The 7,748-nt window shown below is 47.1% G+C and overlaps 1 protein-coding gene across 2 annotated transcripts in view; it reads left to right on the top strand.

Annotated features, from left to right (window-relative positions):
• Galnt9 (polypeptide N-acetylgalactosaminyltransferase 9) overlaps positions 1–7,748 on the top strand; it is an 83,470-nt gene that overhangs the window by 30,242 nt on the left and 45,480 nt on the right. The window lies entirely within an intron of this gene.

Below are 7,748 nucleotides of genomic sequence, written 5' to 3' on the forward strand. Positions count from 1 at the left end.
TATGCCCCAATATAGGGGAATGCCAGGGCCAAAAGAATGGGAATGGGTGGGTAGGGAAGTGGGGGGCGCTATGGGGGACTTTTGGGATAGCATTGGAAACGTAATTGAGGAAAATATGTAATAAAAATATTAAAATAAATAAATAAATAAATAAAAATGAGAAAACAGAAGGACCCATAAAAGCTGAGGCTTTTCTACCCAAGCAGCCTGGAGAGCTGGGTCGTTCCTGGGTATTGTCTCTCTCTCTCTCTCTCCCGACCCTCCAAATGGATCCTGTGTTTGCTGCAGTCATTTTTATGGTGGCTGTGAATATCTCTCCCTGTCCTGAGCAGAGCTGCCCCTCCATGCAGCCCGGTCTCAGCTTTAAGCTCAACTCCAACCTTATTTATCAAAGTCCTTTTGTCTTCCAGCTGCTCCTCCCAGGGATTTGAAAAAAACAAAACAAAGCAAAACAAAACAAAACCCTCTTTTCTCCATGTCTAGCTCTTCCCTGCTGCAACTTTCTCTCCCTACAACAGAAAGCCTGCTTTCCTCACCTGCTCCCTGCACAGTCCCTGAGTCTCCATTGTGTTCCCCATGCGTGAGACTGGACAGTTACCCCCCTCCCCCCCCCCACACACACAAAGGCAGGCACAGACCCTTATGTAGTTTTGGATTAGGCTGAGGATTAAGCCCCACCCCACCCCATTGTCCTCCCATACCAACTTTCTCAGAGTTTAAAGAACACCTTTCTCTAGCCCACCATGTCCTGATCTCTTCCCAGAATGCCTTGTCCCGCCCTACTCTTCTCCCTGTACTGACCCCAGGTGTGGAGCAACCACCTACAGCTGGATCCCACCGATGCTGCTCACAGCTACCAAGGTCTGCACCACACTTGGTTCCCTGACCCTGCCAAGTTTCCCGATGACAGCACGTGCCTGCCCATTGGTATGGGATGGCTATTATCAAAGACTCTGTACATTAATTTGTATGTGCATGCATGCATGTGAGTGTATATACAGGAGCATGCATAAATGCCGTATGCACATGGGTTTCTGCAGAGGCCATAGGAGGCCATCAGATCTCCAGTTGCAGGCATTTGTGAGCCATCTGATATAAGTGCTGGGAACCAAATTCTGGTCTCCTACAAGCAAATGCTTTTGGTCACCGAGTCATCTCTGTATCCCCACTCCATGGCCATTTTGACAAATGGAAAAAGAAATAAAAGATGCTGTTTCACACTGGCTTTTTAGGCTTATGGCTATCCAAGTGAAGTTTTAAAAGAATCTTCAGTAGTAGGAAAGTATTGAGGCCTAGTGGGGAGGGCAAAATGTAAACTTAATCTGACCCCTATGTCCCCCGTGGTCATAGTCTTATAGAAATAATGTAGGGTACTAAGCTGTGTATATTGATTTTTGTCTCTGTAATGAGACCCTTGCATGATTCTGGGTGTGCATTCATGGTCTCCCTTACAACGAGAAGGAAGTGTGGTGATAATCCCCCAAGAGTGTTCACCAGAAAGCTGCCCTTTCTGGGTTACCTCTCCTTGACTGGCATGGTGGCATTAAAGACACTGCTTTCCAGTTGATGCTTTGGCTGTTGGAATGAGATGCTGGTGACCTTGTGTCCTCCACTGAGGAATTTGTGCCTGGGTGGCTGGTTGGGCTCATTATATGATGATTCCAGGCCTTGGGTGGCTCCATCTTTTCTGCGGGGTGGCAGATCCTTGGAGGGTGACCCCGGATGGAGCGTGGGAGGCCGGCTGTAAGACTGCTGAGTTGTCATATGGATAGGATGTTGGTTTCCGTTTTCTAGGAAAGGTGTGGGAAGATGTTTTAAACTGAGCTAAGGAAGAAACACTTCCCATCATTCTTAGAGTCACAAGACATTGAAGATGCAGCACAAGCTACAGTATTGTTCAGCTAGGGGTGATTTCAGGACCAGAAACTAGAAAGCACTTCACTCTAGCTTCTCCAGGAACCATGTCCCCACCTTCCTACAGCTCAGCTCCCTGGGATGGACACACACACTGGGTCACCCTATGTGAGAAACAGTCCACACATCAGAGTCTCCCGCCCCCAGATACCAGCAGAGCTTGGTCAGGTCCAAGTGACCATGTGTGCTGCAGGCTGTGGCTGTGCAGCAAACAGCACAGACCAGCTACAACAATAGGCTCTGAAGTCAAGGTGTCTGCAGGTTTCCTCTCTCACCATTCCAGGGAAAGCCTTTCTACCCCACCCAGCTGCTGGAAGTTCCAGGTGTCCCTGGCTTGTGGCCTCCACTCTATCTGTGCCTTGTATGCAGATGGTCTTCTCTGTGGATAGACATCCAAATTCCCCTGTTCTGAGGACACCAACCATGCTAGACTTGGGACCCAGCCTCACCCTGTGTGATTTCATTTTACTGTGATCACATCTATTTCCCAACTGTCCATTTATGCCTCTTGAAATGAGACTTTAAGCACATTGACCTTAAACGTATTTGGAGGATGCGGTTCAGTCCACAGAAGTGTCTGTAGTCTGGTCTTGTGTGCTTAGTGGGTATAACATTTGTTATACTCATTGTTGCTCACTGGAGTTGGGGATCCTGAGAACCAGGAAGAAATGAAGCAGAAGCACTCCCTACCCCCTACTCAGAACCTACATGGCCCCTCCCACCCACTGTGTCTGGAGCTTGGCCTGCAGTGAAGACAGGAAAATCCCACAGCTGCTGCCCAGAAATCCCACAGTCCGAGCAGAAGGGGCTGCCCAGCTCAGCATAGATTTTAGCAGAGCCTCAGAGAATGGGCAGCCCCGTAGACAGTTAACATGGTTAAAAAAACAAAAAAAAAACAAAAACAAACAAACAAAAAAACCCAGGCCTTTTCTGTCACAGAGAGGCCATCTCAGTGTCCTTCCAGGTTTGTCCTCATTTTCCGGCGAGATCAAGGACTCCCATCTCTTCACAAGAAATCTTTGTGGAATAGGATCTGAGCTGACACGAGGGAGTGAAGGAAGATGAGAAGCCAGGATCTGATGGCAGAGCGAACCTTCCTTAAAGGCAAATCCAACTGGGAGTTTTCAACCAGTGTTGCTGGTAAAATTCCAGCTTCCAGAGAACTATGAGGGGAGCTGAGGCCCAGGCAGGAGGCTCTGACTTCAGGCCCCATTCCCAGGCTGGTTTTGGAGTTCTGCTTTGCCCATCCTAACTCCTCTTCATTGGCAGCCCCTGACCAGTGCTCCTCAGGAACGAGTCTGTGCAGAACCCACTTGTGAATCTCCCCAGAAAGAGCATTCCTGTCCCACATCTTTTGTTGGGGCTCCACAGAAGCCTTGTGAAAGGCAAGAAACAGGTGCATTTCCTTAAGGCCTGATGAACATGTACCATCTCGAAGTTCTCCAGCAGCCCTTGGGCACACTTTGGAAACAAGGTGTGATAGTTAGTGCCGGTTGTGAACTCAGGCAGATCTAGACTTACCTAGGAGACAAAAAGCTTCATCGTTGAAAGCGTTTCTAGGTTAGGTTATTTGAGATGGGAAGACTCACCCTGAGTAGGTGGTAACATTTCGTGGGCTGGGGTCCTGGACTGAACCCAAAGGAGAGACCAAACTGAGCACCAGCACGTGTTCGTCTCCTGGCTTCCTGACTGTGCACGCAGAATGCCCAGCTGCCTCATGGCCCTGCCGCTGTGACAGACTGTACCCCCAATTTGTCCTTCCTTCCTGTCACTTTGTTAGGTATTTCATCCCAGCAATGCTAAAGATAATTGATATACGGGACTTCCCAGATGTGTAGTATATCGGGTGGGGTCATATGTAGGAAGGACGTGGGGGCCAGGCCTAGACCAGCAGAGCCACCGGGATTCCACCTTGACATTTCACAATAGAGGTTCTTGAGCAGGAGCCTAGCCTGAGCCCCCAGCCTACCACCTCCTCAGAGCAGCTTGAGGGAGGCCTTGTCTGGGCTGTTTTGTAACTCTGGGTCTGTTTCCTTACCTGTTCTCCAAGGACTGGGGAGGTCATGTCCTGGGGCTGTGTGAGAACAGACAGATCTCCAGGGTCGGCCTGCTTAGCAACCAGAAAGCCAGCACAGCAACCATGGAAGGCAGAGGATAAGAACCAGTTCTTCAGGATTCAAAAATACCATAACAAAGAATACCACAGGTGGACTAAGTTAGCCAAGGGATCAAGCTGGTAGTCTGAAAGTCTCAGAGAATGAAAACAAAGAAGGGATGTTAGCAGGAGGAAGAGGCATCAAGAGGAGGGTTCTTCATTTAAGGGGAAGTCCCAGGGTGCAGGTTCAGCAATGAAGAGTACTGTTGCTCTGCCAGAGAACCCAAGCTCCATTCCCAGAACCCATGTCCAGTGAGTGGCTCACAAGCACCTTTGATTTCATCTCCAGAGGATCTGATGCCCTCTTCTAGCCTCCACTGGTACCTGCTCGCATGGTATGCATCGGCACAAACAGAACACACATACACATGGATACAAATATAAACATCTCACACACACACACACACACACACACACACACACACAGGTTTTTTCAAGACAGAGTTTCTCTGTATAGCCCTGGCTGTCCTGGAACTCACTTTGTAGACCAGGCTGGCTTCGAACTCAGAAATCCACCTACCTCTGCCTCCCAAGTGCTGGGATTAAAGGCGTGCACCGCTACTGCCTAGCTATAAACATCTTTTTTTTTTTTAAAGATAAAAAGAAATTAAAGGACGTTTTAGAAGAACAAGCTGGAAGTCAGGCAGAAATATAATCTTACAGTTAACGGAACACATCTTCCAGAAGGAAATGCCTCTTGAAGACTGAACATGACCATAATAAACCCCAGGTGGGAGAGACAGACAGGCAGACAGACAGAGATGGCACAGAGAGTGAGCAGACAAAGACACAGAGACAAACTTAGTATGAATGACAATACCTATAGAAGATAAAGAGTCTCCAGTCCTGGGATTGGATGAGGAGAGACGATTAGTAGGAATTCTATATCCAGCAAAATTATCTGCCACTCTAAAGGAGGGGAAAAAAAATCTCCAACTGTCTTATAGCTTAGAAAATTCTTTCCATACAATCCTTCTGAAATATAATTTGGTTACAAATATAATATCCTTCCATCAAATGAAAGACAATTCCCAGACCTAAGGAGATGTGGAATTCACAAAATCAGAGAGCCTACCCAGGCTGAGCATAAGAAAGGATCCAAGGATAGTGTCCAATCAAGACAATACAAATGATGTAGGAGGTAAAGGGTCCCCAGATGAGGGTGCTGAGCACTACACATGGTCCCCACTCTCCAATGAGACAGGCTTGGAGTCCACTCTACAATCATCTTGTTATAAAACCTGGCATACAGAATGACAACCAGCTGTTTCTAGCCATGCTGCCTGAGTGTGGTCTGCTGAGCAGCACATGCTAGCAAACCCTGTCACTACCACACTTAAATGCCCGTGCCAGAGCAACATGGCTGGTCAATGATCTAACATAAAACAACAAGGAAGGCCCGGTGGTGGTGGCACACATCTTTAATCCCAGCACTTGGGAGGCAGAGGCAGGCAGATTTCTGAGTTCGAGGCCAGCCTGGTCTACAAAGTGAGTTCCAGGACAACCAAGGCTATACAGAGAAACCCTGTCTCAAAAAAAACAAAACCAACCAACCAACCAACCAACCAACCAAACAAACAAACAAAAACAACAACAAGGAAGGAAGGAAGGAAGGAAGGAAGGAAGGAAGGAAGGAAGGAAGGAAGGAAGGAAGAAAGATTGCTTTGATATTTGAAAATTCTTCAATATGTGGCCTGAGATTGGTTAGTGATGGAATTATTACATTTTGATCCAGGTGGGTTCTGGAGCGAGCTCTGTTCACATAACTTCACAGGATAAATACTGATCCATTTCTTGTTTTAAAATCTCGTGGAATTTTGCCTGATTTTACACACCATCGAAGGACTGTTGAAGACAACCTTGGGGGATACTGTGGCAATGTGGGCAAGAAACCAATACATCCCTCACCTTACATGTTAGACATCAAGGGACGTGGCAAAAGTTGACGTTTCCGGAGATAGAGCGTTCAGCATTCCTCTTGGAGTCACAAGGGCAACCACCAGAATCATCAAAAATAAAACAGAGCTGAGAAAAATCGAGGGAAGGAGGCACAGGGGAGGGGATGTAGGCGGAGGTGGAAACAGATTCCGCTCATTTTTCACATTGAGGAGCCCCGGGACTTGCCTCTGGCTCACAAAGCAGGAACCAGACTCATACGGCTATCAGTGCTACAATGCTCATATACTGACTGCAATATGAAAAGAATGCAGCAGGCCACTGAGCCAAGTACTTCCAAGGGTGGGGTTGCAGGCAAGTGAACACAAGTGGTGTATGCTGGACTGATCGGACAGTTAATCAAGTGGATATTTTGCTTTTATGGGGAAAGCTCCAAAGCTGGGTGCCTGCACCCCCTGAACGTCCCCCCAGCCACCCTTCAGCCAGGCAGCAGGGTCTGAGGAATAGTCAGAGGGTATCAGGACTGCTCTCCCACCAGCCTGGAAGCTGCTGTGTGTCTGTCTGCCCTGGGGGGTGGGGGGTGCCCGTCTTTGATGAAAGGCACAAAGTGTAATGTGTTTAAAGATAGTAGGATTTTGCCAGATGTGGTGGTGAGGAGGCAGGGGCTACATAGTGAATTCCAGGCCAGCTGGGCTATAGGAGAGACCATGTCTACAGCAAGGTTTTTAGATATGTCACAGTATTAAGATTAAAAAAATAAGCAAGTGAATAAAAAAAAAAGCAGGTGAAGTGATGTGTCTCATAATTCTTCTGTTTCATGTTGAGTGCATATCCTTCGATCCTATGCAAACATCAACTCTCCAGTTTTTAAACAATTAAAATGGAATGTTACAGACGTATAGAGGTCCAGGAACCTGGACTGAGAGTTGGACCCCCTCTCCCACTGGCTATTTGGCACCACCTCCCTAGCTGGGGTCTCCAGGTTCCATAGCTCCTGGCCCATCCAAGGCTTGGAGCAGAACAGGTTTCTGTCCTAGCTTTCTGGAGAGTTCCTAGCTTCTCTCCTCCAATGCCGTGTTTTCCAAGTTATCACCCGTGTCCTCGGGTTGGAACTGTGTATATAGCAGCAATTTGCAATTGGTCTCGAAGACAAACATTACCTATGCCCAGGGTGCGGGCAATGATTTTGTATTTAAAAGTTTAATTTATTTTAGCTCTTTATAATGTGTGTACTATTTACCTATTTTTATTCTTTTAGTTTTTGAGACAGGGTTTCTCTGTGTTATAACCCTGGCTATCCTGGAGCTCACTCTGTAGACCAGGCTGGCCTTGAACTCAGGTCTACCTGCCTCTGCCTCCCAAATGCTGGGATTAAGGGTATGTGTCACTACCACCCAGCTACCACTTAAAATTTTATATATTAGTTAACTTTATTATAGATCTTTTTGCATTTATTTGTTTGCTTATCTAGTGTGTATGTCTGTGTACGTGTGTGTGTACGTGTGTGTGTGTTCACATGTACACCTGCTCATGTATGCCACAGCATGTGGGTGGAACCCGGAGGACAATTTGCAGGAGTCATTCCTCTCCTTATACGTTGTGGTTTCTAGGGATTGAACTCCACAGAGCAGCACCCTTACCGTTTGAGCCATCTCACTGGCTCTGACTTTTCCTTCTATAATTCACTCACTCTTTCTTTCTTTCTTTCTTTCTTTCTTTCTTTCTTTCTTTCTTTCTTTCTTTCTTTCTTTCTTTCTTCCTTCCTTCCTTCCTTCCTTCCTTC

The sequence above is a fragment of the Mus caroli genome, chromosome 5, assembly GCF_900094665.2.
Source record: "Mus caroli chromosome 5, CAROLI_EIJ_v1.1, whole genome shotgun sequence".
Lineage (NCBI taxonomy): Eukaryota > Metazoa > Chordata > Mammalia > Rodentia > Muridae > Mus > Mus caroli.